Here is a 13,372-nt window from a genome sequence, read left to right as displayed (position 1 = left end):
TCGGGAGAGTGTCGCCCGGGCTGCGGCCTGCCAGCCATTCCGGAGCGGGGAGAAGGAGAGGAGCCAGGACGCCGGCGTGGCACCTCCCGACCAGCACTGGGCTGGAAAAAGCCCCTGGTGAGTACAACTTTCCTTTTTTTTCAGAGCTCGGAGTCCCTTGAAGGGAGATATCGCCAGTGGAATGCAGAGAGCTGGGTGAGTAACCTCTCATTTACACTCTCATCAGGAGTCAGGACTCAGCATAAGGAGAGAGGCACTAGGGGAGAGGGGAGTGAGCCGCCTTTCCATCATCAGGCGCCTGTAGGCAAACGCCTTATGGTAAACCCGGCCCTGGTTGTCATTGGTCACCCTCCCACATGTGAAGTGTGTAATGCGGGTCCTGTGCACTCGCACTCTCTCTTCGGATGCTGGTAATCTGAGCTCTGTGAATCATGGAGAGTCCACTGACACCAATGCAGAACATCAGGTTACCTATTAGTATTGGTGGGGGGCGCAATTTCAGTGTTTGCCAGAGGTGCTATATTGCCCAGATGTGCCCCTGCCCTGGAGGCCCCAAACCACCCGATGCTCTGCGCATTGTGATGATGTCACTGAGGTCACCTCTGTGTGACCCCGCCTGATGCTCTGTGCGGTGTGATGATGTCACTGAGGTCACCTCTGTGTGAATCTGCCTGATGTTCTGCGCTGTGTGATGATGTCACTGAGGTCACCTCTGTGTGAACTCGCCTGATGCTCTGCGCTGTGTGATGATGTCACTGAGGTCACCTCTGTGTGAACCCGCCCGATGCTCTGCGCTATGCGATGATGTCACTGAGGTAATCTCTGTGTGAACCCGCCCGATGCTCCGCGCATTGTGATGATGTCACTGAGATAATCTCTGTGTGAACCCGCCTGATGCTCAGCACGGTGTGATGATGTCACTGAGGTCACCTCTGTGTGAACCCACCTGATGCTCTGCGCTGTGTGATGATGTCACTGAGGTCACCTCTGTGTGAACCCACCTGATGCTCTGCGCAGTGTGATGATGTCACTGAGGTCATCTCTGTGTGAACCCGCCTGATGTTCTGCGCTGTGTGATGATGTCACTGAGGTCACTTCTGTGTGAACCCCCTGATGCGCTGCGCTGTGGGATGATGTCACTGAGGTCACCTCTGTGTGAACTCGCCTGATGCTCTGCGCAGTGTGATGATGTCACCTCTGTGTGAATCCGCCTGATGCTCTGCGCTGTGTGATGATGTCACTGAGGTCACCTCTGTGTGAACCAGCCTGATGCTCAGCGCATTGTGATGATGTCACTGAGGTAATCTCTGTGTGAACCCGCCCGATGCTCAGCGCGGTGTGATGATGTCACTGAGGTCACCTCTGTGTGAACCCACCTGATGCTCTGCGCTGTGTGATGATGTCACTGAGGTCACCTCTGTGTGAACCCACCTAATGCTCTGCGCAGTGTGATGATGTCACTGTGGTCATCTCTGTGTGACCCCGCCTGATGCTCAGCGCGGTGTGATGATGTCACTGAGGTCACCTCTGTGTGAACTCGCCTGATGCTCTGCGCTGTGTGATGATATCACTGAGGTCACTTCTGTGTGAACTCGCCAGATGCTCAGCGCATTGTGATGATGTCACTGAGGTAATCTCTGTGTGAACCCGCCCGATGCTCTGCGCCATGTGATGATGTCACTGAGGTCACCTCTGTGTGAACCCGCCTGATGCTCAGCGCATTGTGATGATGTCACTGAGGTAATCTCTGTGTGAACCCGCCCGATGCTCAGCGCATTGTCATGATGTCACTGAGGTAATCTCTGTGTGAACCCACCCGATGCTCTGCGCCATGTGATGATGTCACTGAGGTCACCTCTGTGTGAACCCGCCTGATGCTCTGCGCTGTGTGATGATGTCACTGAGGTCACCTCTGTGTGAACTTGCCTGATGCTCTGCGCTGTGTGATGATGTCACCTCTGTGTGAATCCGCCTGATGCTCTGCGCTGTGTGATGATGTCACTGAGGTCACCTCTGTGTGAACCCGCCCAATGCTCTGCGCCATGCGATGATGTCACTGAGGTAATCTCTGTGTGAACCCGCCCGATGCTCAGCGCATTGTGATGTCACTGAGGTAATCTCTGTGTGAACCCGCCCGATGCTCAGCGCATTGTGATGGTGTCACTGAGGTAATCTCTGTGTGAACCCACCTGATGCTCTGCGCTGTGTGATGATGTCACTGAGGTCACCTCTGTGTGAACCCACCTGATGCTCTGCGCTGTGTGATGATGTCACTGAGGTCACCTCTGTGAGAACCCGCCTGATGCTCAGCGCATTGTGACGATGTCACTGTGGTCACTTCTGTGTGAACCCGCCTGATGCTCTGCGCTGTGTGATGATGTCACTGAGGTAATCTCTGTGTGAACCCGCCTGATGCTCAGCGCGGTGTGATGATGTCACTGAGAGTCACCTCTGTGTGAACCCACCTGATGCTCTGCGCTGTGTGATGATGTCACTGAGGTCACTTCTGTGAGAACCCGCCTGATGCTCTGCGCAGTGTGATGATGTCACTGTGGTCATCTCTGTGTGAACCCGCCTGATGCTCTGCGCTGTGTGATGATGTCACTGAGGTCACCTCTGTGTGAACTCGCCTGATGCTCTGCGCTGTGTGATGATGTCACTGAGGTAATCTCTGTGTGAACCCGCCCGATGCTCAGCGCATTGTGATGATGTCACTGAGGTAATCTCTGTGTGAACCCGCCCGATGCTCTGCGCCATGTGATGATGTCACTGAGGTCACCTCTGTGTGAACCCGCCTGATGCTCAGCGCATTGTGATGATGTCACTGAGGTAATCTCTGTGTGAACCCGCCCGATGCTCAGCGCATTGTCATGATGTCACTGAGGTAATCTCTGTGTGAACCCACCCGATGCTCTGCGCCATGTGATGATGTCACTGAGGTCACCTCTGTGTGAACCCGCCTGATGCTCTGCGCTGTGTGATGATGTCACTGAGGTCACCTCTGTGTGAACTTGCCTGATGCTCTGCGCTGTGTGATGATGTCACTGAGGTCACCTCTGTGTGAACCCGCCCAATGCTCTGCGCCATGCGATGATGTCACTGAGGTAATCTCTGTGTGAACCCGCCCGATGCTCAGCGCATTGTGATGTCACTGAGGTAATCTCTGTGTGAACCCGCCCGATGCTCAGCGCATTGTGATGGTGTCACTGAGGTAATCTCTGTGTGAACCCACCTGATGCTCTGCGCTGTGTGATGATGTCACTGAGGTCACCTCTGTGTGAACCCACCTGATGCTCTGCGCTGTGTGATGATGTCACTGAGGTCACCTCTGTGAGAACCCGCCTGATGCTCAGCGCATTGTGACGATGTCACTGTGGTCACTTCTGTGTGAACCCGCCTGATGCTCTGCGCTGTGTGATGATGTCACTGAGGTAATCTCTGTGTGAACCCGCCTGATGCTCAGCGCGGTGTGATGATGTCACTGAGAGTCACCTCTGTGTGAACCCACCTGATGCTCTGCGCTGTGTGATGATGTCACTGAGGTCACTTCTGTGAGAACCCGCCTGATGCTCTGCGCAGTGTGATGATGTCACTGTGGTCATCTCTGTGTGAACCCGCCTGATGCTCTGCGCTGTGTGATGATGTCACTGAGGTCACCTCTGTGTGAACTCGCCTGATGCTCTGCGCTGTGTGATGATGTCACTGAGGTAATCTCTGTGTGAACCCGCCCGATGCTCAGCGCATTGTGATGATGTCACTGAGGTAATCTCTGTGTGAACCCGCCCGATGCTCTGCGCCATGTGATGATGTCACTGAGGTCACCTCTGTGTGAACCCGCCTGATGCTCAGCGCATTGTGATGATGTCACTGAGGTAATCTCTGTGTGAACCCGCCCGATGCTCTGCGCTATGCGATAATGTCACTGAGGTAATCTCTGTGTGAACCCGCCCGATGCTCTGCGCCATGTGATGATGTCACTGAGGTCACCTCTGTGTGAACCCGCCTGATGCTCTGCGCTGTGTGATGATGTCACTGAGGTAATCTCTGTGTGAACCCGCCTGATGCTCTGCGCTGTGTGATGATGTCACTGAGGTAATCTCTGTGTGAACCCGCCCGATGCTCAGCGTATTGTGATGATGTCACTGAGGTAATCTGTGTGAACCCGCCTGATGCTCAGCGCATTGTGACGATGTCACTGAGGTCACCTCTGTGAGAACCCGCCTGATGCTCAGCGCATTGTGACGATGTCACCTCTGTGTGAATCCGCCTGATGCTCTGCGCTGTGTGATGATGTCACTGAGGTCACCTCTGTGTGAACCCGCCCAATGCTCTGCGCCATGCGATGATGTCACTGAGGTAATCTCTGTGTGAACCCGCCCGATGCTCAGCGCATTGTGATGTCACTGAGGTAATCTCTGTGTGAACCCGCCCGATGCTCAGCGCATTGTGATGATGTCACTGAGGTAATCTCTATGTGAACCCGCCCGATGCTCTGCGCCATGTGATGATGTCACTGAGGTCACCTCTGTGTGAACCCACCTGATGCTCTGCGCTGTGTGATGATGTCACTGAGGTCACCTCTGTGAGAACCCGCCTGATGCTCTGCGCTGTGTGATGATGTCACTGAGGTAATCTCTATGTGAATCCGCCTGATGCTCAGCGCGGTGTGATGATGTCACTGAGGTCACTTCTGTGTGAACTCGCCAGATGCTCAGCGCATTGTGATGATGTCATTGAGGTAATCTCTGTGTGAACCCGCCCGATGCTCTGCGCCATGCGATAATGTCACGGAGGTAATCTCTGTGTGAACCCGCCCGATGCTCAGCGCATTGTGATGATGTCACTGAGTTAATCTCTGTGTGAACCCGCCTGATGCTCAGCGCATTGTGATGATGTCACTGAGGTAATCTCTGTGTGAACCCGCCTGATGCTCTGCGCATTGTTACGATGTCACTGTGGTCACTTCTGTGTGAACCCGCCTGATGCTCTGCGCTGTGTGATGATGTCACTGAGGTCACCTCTGTGTGAACTCGCCTGATGCTCTGCGCTGTGTGATGATGTCACCTCTGTGTGAATCCGCCTTATGCTCTGCGCTGTGTGATGATGTCACTGAGGTCACCTCTGTGTGAACCCGCCCGATGCTCTGCGCCATGCGATGATGTCACTGAGGTAATCTCTGTGTGAACCCGCTCGATGCTCAGCGCATTGTGACGATGTCACTGAGGTAATCTCTGTGTGAACCCGCCTGATGCTCTGCGCCGTGTGATGATGCCACTGAGGTCACCTCTGTGAGAACCCGCCTGATGCTCTGCGCTGTGTGATGATGTCACTGAGGTCACCTCTGTGAGAACCCGCCTGATGCTCTGCGCTGTGTGATGATGTCACTGAGAGTCACCTCTGTGTGAACCCACCTGATGCTCTGCGCTGTGTGATGATGTCACTGAGGTCACCTCTGTGTGAACCCGCCTGATGCTCTGCGCCGTGTGATGATGTCACTGAGGTCACCTCTGTGTGAACTCACCTGATGCTCTGCGCAGTGTGATGATGTCACTGAGGTCACCTCTGTGTGAACTCACCTGATGCTCAGCGCGGTGTGATGATGTCACTGAGGTCACTTCTGTGTGAACCTGCCTGATGCTGTGCGCTGTGTGATGATATCACTGAGGTCACTTCTGTGTGAACTCGCCAGATGCTCTGCGCTGTGTGATGATGTCACTGAGGTAATCTCTGTGTGAACCCGCCCGATGCTCTGCGCCATGTGATGATGTCACTGAGGTCACCTCTGTGTGAACCCGCCTGATGCTCAGCGCATTGTGATGATGTCACTGAGGTAATCTCTGTGTGAACCCGCCCGATGCTCTGCGCCATGCGATAATGTCACTGAGGTAATCTCTGTGTGAACCTGCCTGATGCTCTGCGCCGTGTGATGATGTCACTGAGGTCACCTCTGTGAGAACCCGCCTGATGCTCAGCGCATTGTGACGATGTCACTGTGGTCACTTCTGTGTGAACCCGCCTGATGCTCTCCGCTGTGTGATGATGTCACTGAGGTCACCTCTGTGTGAACCTGCCTGATGCTCTGCGCTGTGTGATGATGTCACTGAGGTAATCTCTGTGTGAACCCGCCTGATGCTCAGCGCATTGTGACGATGTCACTGTGGTCACTTCTGTGTGAACCCGCCTGATGCTCTCCGCTGTGTGATGATGTCACTGAGGTCACCTCTGTGTGACCCCGCCTGATGCTCAGCGCTGTGTGATGATGTCACCTCTGTGTGACCCCGCCTGATGCTCTCCGCTGTGTGATGATGTCACCTCTGTGTGACCCCGCCTGATGCTCTCCGCTGTGTGATGATGTCACTGAGGTCACCTCTGTGTGAACCTGCCTGATGCTCTCCGCTGTGTGATGATGTCACTGAGGTCACCTCTGTGTGACCCCGCCTGATGCTCTGTACTGCGTGATGATGTCACTGAGGTCAGAAGCAGGATTCCTACACACAGACTGATTGCTGAACAGTGTGAATATATACCTAATATATCTCAACCCAATTTTACCAGTTTTTTATGAAAATTCAAGCAGTTCAGTGTCTCATTGCACTCTGAGATTAAAACATGGAAGAAATAAGCAATTGAAGATGAAGAACTCCTGCAATCCATGTATAATCCAAGGTGTTCTAAAGAATACATTCAAGTCAGAAGTTCATAGATTTGGGGTTTGTTTTTATTGTTTTTGCTTTGCGCAGTACAGAAGTAATTTTCCAGTAATATTCTCAGAGATTATTTCACTATTCCTTGACTATATCATAATTCCAGTTGGCGTGGGCAGGCCGAGTGGCCAGATTGGTGCAGGCCTTGGGTGCATTGTGGAGGAGTGGTTAGGGGGCACATCTGACTGTGTCGATCATAGCGTATAATCAATGAATGGGGGTCTGTGTCGCCCACTAGCCGCTTAGTGCCTGCTAGGAGAGCCGATGTGGACCCGTGGCATCCTGTGAATGAGAATGATTGGGGGTTTGGGGAATGCATGGGGGAGGGGGAATTGAATTGCCCCCCTGATTAGCCTGGAAGAGAGGTCTGATTTGGACGGTGTACTTTGCCATCTCTGCATTGGGAGCTGGAGAGAGAACCTTATACTGATTCCTGGCCCATCACTCCATCACAAGCTTACATACACTGTATCAGAAACTAACTGTGCCAGTATCTGACAGCCAGTAAACCTAAATGGAATCAATATGTGGATCTATGTTAACCAGTTCACCACTGAGGGGTTTTCCCCTTATGGACCAGAGCAATGTTCACATTTCAGCGCTCCTCTCATTCATTCCCCAATAGCTTTATCACTACTTTTCACAACAAAACAATCTATATCTTGTTTTTTTTTTTGGCCACTATTTAGGCTTACTTTGGGTGGTACATTTTGCTAAGAATTATTTTATCTTAAATGCTTTTTAACAGGAATAATAAGAAAATAATGGGAAAAAAATTCTCAGTTTTCAGACATTATAGTTTTAAAATAAAACTTGCAACTATGGATAAAACTGACACATTCTATTTGCCCATTTGTCCCGGTTATTACAACGTTTAAAATATGTCCCTATCACAATGTATGGTGACAATATTTTAATTGGAAATAAAGGTGCATTTTTTTAAATTTTGCGTCCGTCACTAATTACAAGACCTTATTTGCAAAAATAACAATAATGTACCCTGATATACATATTAAAAAAAAGTTGAGTCCCTAAGGTAACTATTTATGTATTTTTTTTTAAATGTCACTTGCTTAGAAATCATCCAAGAGCTGAGAAATATGTGGACATCCTGAAATCTGCTTCATCCTCAGGAATCATTTCCAAACACCCAGGGCCGGCCCTACCAAGAAGCAGACTGAATCACATGATTCAGGGCAGCAGACTGTAGGGGGCAGCGTCAGCTCTACACTCACCCATCTGATCTTTTTCAGTCTCCCTCTCTGCTCTGCTGCCTCTGCCTGACTCAGGGAGCACAGAGATTTTCCGTCCACCGGGTGGTGCTGTAAGCCTGTAATGAGATTGCCGTCACCTGGATCTTGGGGGAGGTGAGTTAAAATGCCCGCTGCATGCTATACTCTGCATAGAGCTCCCGGTGGCTACCCCGAGTCAGGCTCGGGTTTACCACTCCTGGCTGCTTTTTTCCACCCCGAGCCTGACTTGGGTTTACTGCCTGGAAGGTTAATTAAATATGCGCTGCTCACTGCTAGACCCGCCTCCACTTCATGTGCTATTCTGCCCTCTGGGGTTTGGGGCAGCGCATCTTCATAAGTTTGCTTCAGGCAGCAAAACGTCTACAGCCTGCCCTACAAACGCCTGAAGGTTCCACGTTCTTCTGTACAGACAGTACCACAGATGTATAAACCGCATCTGTAAGACCACGCGGCCAGCATAGCGCTCAGGAAGGGGACGTATTCTGCATCTTACTGGGGCATTTACTTTGTCACAGGAACTGTAAATCAATCTTCCACTTATGAAGGACACATTTTCGAGTATAATTTAAAAATGTTATTTTTATTTAGTAACCTTTTGTGGGACAATCCTTGTAATGGAAGACTCGGGTATCTCAGCACTGTTAGGTGTACAAACAGCATAAGGTAGTAATGTAAACCATCTCCGTGTTGTGTTACAGCAGGCGTAGGCAGAGAGCGGCCGTATTACTCTTTACATCCGCAGGCTCTGCTTTACGTGCCCATCCATTGCTCGACTTTCCTGTTGCATCGACTATTCAATCATTTGATTGAATTGGGGGAAAATTGATTATGTTCTATTCTGCTGTGGATTGAAATTGGCTGGTATCTGGTAGAATTGACCAGTTTACTCCATCACACAGGATAGGAGATATCGGACAGACTTAAAGGATTCGGCTACTGGTCACATGATTTCCACCAACACAGAGTCGTTTGTTGGTTGGAAATCATGGAGGCACAAAATTGTACAGCCCGATTAGTGACGTGACCTGCAGCACGACTCCCATGGAGGTGGAGCAGATGCTGGAGGTCCAGGAGTCCGATTGGAGGCACTCTGCTGCTCTGGCTATTATCATACCTCCCAACTTTATGAGATGAAAAAGAGGGACACTTAAAGAGTAACTCCAGTGAAAATAATGTAATAAAAAAAGTGCTTCATTTTTACAATAATTATGTATAAATGATTTAGTCAGTGTTTGCCCATTGTAAAATCTTTCCTCTCCCTGATTTACATTCTGACATTTATTACATGGTGACATTTTTACTGCTGGCAGGTGATGTAGCTGCTGCATGCTTTTTTGGCAGTTGGAAACAGCTGTAAACAGCTGTTTCCCACAATGCAGCAAGGTTCCCAGACAGGAAACTGCCAGGAGTACCACGGTCCTCAGAGTTTCTTGTGGGAGGGGTTTCACCACAATATCAGTCATACAGCGCCCCCTGATGGTCTGTTTGTGAAAAGGAATAGATTTCTCATGTAAAAGGGGGTATCAGCTACTGATTGGGATAAAGTTCAATTCTTGGTCGGAGTTTCTCTTTAAGCCACGCCCCTGTCACACCTATTATCACGCCCTGTCACACCCCTAGTCACACCTACCATAAAGATTTCATAAGAAAAATATGTTGTTTTATAACTCAAACCACACTGGTCCTTTCTATCCTGGTTCATTTTCCTTCATATTAACATATTAAAATGAGTTATATATCAATTTAAAGGATGGGAATAACACATTTTAACACATCAAACACATTTTTTAGTAGAGAAATATATCTATTTACATAGAAAAAGGGACAAAGTCCTGAAAGAGGGACAAATGAGGAGGAGAGAGGGACAGAGGGACAAGGCTCCCAAAGAGGGACTGTCCCTCCAAAAGTGGGACAGTTGGGAGCTATGCTATTATAACTCTGCTGTACTTTATATTCAGATGTGGTGGGGGTGGGGAGCCTTGTTACACCGTACTGTAATCTCAGTGACAGGTCCACTTCAGTCCTATGTTATGAATGTGGAGTCTGATTGGGCGCTCTGCTGCTGCTCTGGATTCAGATGTGGTGAGGTTGGGAAGTCTTGTTACACCGTACTGTAATGTCACTTGGCGTCAGTGACAGGTCCTCTTCAGTCCTATGTTATGAATGTGGAGTCAGATTGGGCGCTCTGCTGCTGCTCTGAATTCAGATGTGGTGAGGTTAGGAAGTCTTGTTACACCGTACTGTAATGTCACTTGGCGTCAGTGACAGGTCCTCTTCAGTCCTATGTTATGAATGTGGAGTCTGATTGGGCGCTCTGCTGCTGCTCTGAATTCAGATGTGGTGAGGTTAGGAAGTCTTGTTACACCGTACTGTAATGTCACTTGGCGTCAGTGACAGGTCCTCTTCAGTCCTATGTTATGAATGTGGAGTCAGATTGGGCGCTCTGCTGCTGCTCTGAATTCAGATGTGGTGAGGTTGGGAAGTCTTGTTACACCGTACTGTAATGTCACTTGGCGTCAGTGACAGGTCCTCTTCAGTCCTATGTTATGAATGTGGAGTCAGATTGGGCGCTCTGCTGCTGCTCTGAATTCAGATGTGGTGAGGTTAGGAAGTCTTGTTACACCGTACTGTAATGTCACTTGGCGTCAGTGACAGGTCCTCTTCAGTCCTATGTTATGAATGTGGAGTCTGATTGGGCGCTCTGCTGCTGCTCTGGATTCAGATGTGGCGGAGGTGGGGAGCCTTGTTACACTGTACTGTAATGTCACTTGGCGTCAGTGACAGGTCCTCTTCAGTCCTATGTTATGAATGTGGAGTCTGATTGGGCGCTCTGCTGCTGCTCTGGATTCAGATGTGGCGGAGGTGGGGAGTCTTGTTACACTGTACTGTAATGTCACTTGGCGTCAGTGACAGGTCCTCTTCAGTCCTATGTTATGAATGTGGAGTCTGATTGGGCGCTCTGCTGCTGCTCTGGATTCAGATGTGGCGGGGGTGGGGAGCCTTGTTACACCGCACTGTAATGTCACTTGGCGTCAGTGACAGGTCCTCTTCAGTCCTGAGTTATGAATGGGGAGTCAGTCTTTTCCTCCTCATCAGGTTTATCCTCCGTCCTCCCCCCGTTCTCAGTCATGGAATAGTGCAGACCCCCGCCGTTCCTCTGCCCGGCCCCCCCAGACTTCCCTCTCCGGATCTTCAGCCCCCAGAACAGGAGGACCCCCAGCAGCAGCAGGAAGAGGAGGAGGACCGCACAGACCACCAGGAAGTGGAAGAGGGATGGAGAGGAGCAGATCGGAGAGGAGAGGACTTCTGTGGGGGAAACACACACCGCAGACACTTTACTCTCACCATAAGAAAAAAACCAAACTTATTTTAACATTTTTGTGTAGAAAAAAAATTGTTGGATTGCAGCATCTCGCTAGTTTTGCCATGCTTTAAAGCCAGTGGGTACCACTTTAAAAATCAAAAAGTCAGATACTCACCTAAGGAGAGGGAAGGCTCGGTCCTAATGAGCCTTCCCTCTCCTCTCCCGGTGTCCTTGGTGCTGCGCTGGCTCCCCCGTTTGCGTCCGCCGCCGCAGGGACTTCGGAGGTCTTCTGGAGCATATCGGGCTTCCGAAGACGGGCCGCTCCATACTACGCACGCGCGAGTGCGTCATAGAGGACGCTCGCGCATGCGTACTATGGAGCGGCCCGTCCTCGGGAGCCCGAGTGCTCCCGAAGGCTTCCGAAACCTCCCTTCGGCTGCGGAAGTGGCAGTATTTGACCGAACTGGTCGAATACTGCCCTGCGCGGGACCGGGCACCGGGAGAGGAGAGGGAAGGCTCATTAGGACCGAGCCTTCCCTCTCCTTAGGTGAGTATCTGACTTTTTTTATTTTTAAAATGGTAAACATTCACTTTAATCTATCCCTGGGTCAATTAGTGAAACTTAAAGGATACCCGAAGTGACATGTGACATGATGAGATAGACATGGGTAGATAAAGTGCCTAGCACACAAATAACTAGGCTGTGTTCCTTTTTTTCTTTCTCTGCCTGAAAGAGTTAAATATCAGGTATGTAAGTGGCTGACTCAGTCCTGACACAGACAGGAAGTGACTACAGTGTGACCCTCACTGATAAGAAATTCTAACTATAAAACACTTTCCTAGCAGACCATGGCTTAAGAGCAGGAAAGAGATAAACGGGAATTTCTTATCAGTGAGGGTCACACTGTAGTCACTTCCTGTCTGGGTCAGGACTGAGTCAGCCACTTACATACCTGATATTAAACTCTTTCAGGCAGAAAAAGAAAAAAAGGAACACAGCCTAGTTATCTGTGTGTTAGGCACTGTACATACACATGTCTGTCTCATCATGTCACATGTCACCTCGGGTGTCCTTTAAAATATTTAAAGTGACAGTACCCATTTTCTTTAAGAATTGGCCTCTCTTTTATTTCCATGGACCACACGAGCCTCCGCAATTATTCTGTGTTTGTAAATTTGTTTGCATGAAAAATCTGCCTGCGTGTATCTAAAATTCCTGCATTCCGTGAGCAGTCCTAATTCTACTGTATTTCTCTGCAATTAAGGCTGCTTTCACAGTGGGACGTTACAGGCGCACGTTAGTGCAGCCTGTAACGCTCCCCCAACGCACAGCAATGTAACACAAGTGGGCTGTTCACACAGACCACGTTGCGTTACATGTAACGCTGCACGTTGTCCGGAAAGTGCAGCATGCTACGGCGTTCTAGCGGCTATAGCCGCGTTAGACTGTTTGCACATGCTCAGTGGGGGGCGGAGAGGAGGCGGGGAGAGCCAGCTACAGTAGCCGCGCACATGGCTTTAATATGCACTGCACTGGCGGGCGCTGATTGGCCGGCGGGACCACGTGATGCGGAGTGTCTCGCTCCGCATCACGTGGTCCCACCGGCCAATCAGCGCCACTCTGGGAGACCTTATAGGGATCGAGCCGCCTAACGCGGCTCACTCTAACGTCCTCTCCCGCACCACCATGCGTTGCGTTAGGGGAACGTTATGCGACCATAACGTCCCCTAAAACGCGACGTCTTAGTGTGTAAGTAGCCTTATAAATCACAGGATAACCCATTTCTGAAAGTAAAAATTGAACATGGAAAACACAAATGAAAACGCTATCACTATGAGACGCAAAACAAACAGAAAAACGACTGAGATTTTGCATGTTGAAGTGTGTCCCCTGCCTAGCAAAAAAAACATTTCTTTGTTACAGCCGATACAAATCCTGCAATAAATCTGCAGTGTGTCTACTTCCTGCTTTCATGGAAGCAGACATAGGGTCAACATCCTGTGTTTTACCAGTTAGCTGCTTTGCCATGGCAGAGGAGATTCCTGAGCTGACACAGCTTAGAGATCAAATTACAGTGGTGATTAGTCGTAGATGAGGGGTAATTAGACAG

At 50.1% G+C, this 13,372-nt stretch overlaps 1 pseudogene; it reads right to left on the bottom strand.

The window, feature by feature from the left end:
- Positions 1-11,006: 11,006 nt before the first annotated feature.
- Positions 11,007-13,372, bottom strand: part of LOC137545314 (immunoglobulin superfamily member 3-like) — a 37,415-nt pseudogene continuing 35,049 nt past the window's right edge.

The sequence above is a fragment of the Hyperolius riggenbachi genome, chromosome 2 (assembly GCF_040937935.1).
Source record: "Hyperolius riggenbachi isolate aHypRig1 chromosome 2, aHypRig1.pri, whole genome shotgun sequence".
Lineage (NCBI taxonomy): Eukaryota > Metazoa > Chordata > Amphibia > Anura > Hyperoliidae > Hyperolius > Hyperolius riggenbachi.
This window is presented reverse-complemented; position numbering and strand designations above follow the sequence as displayed.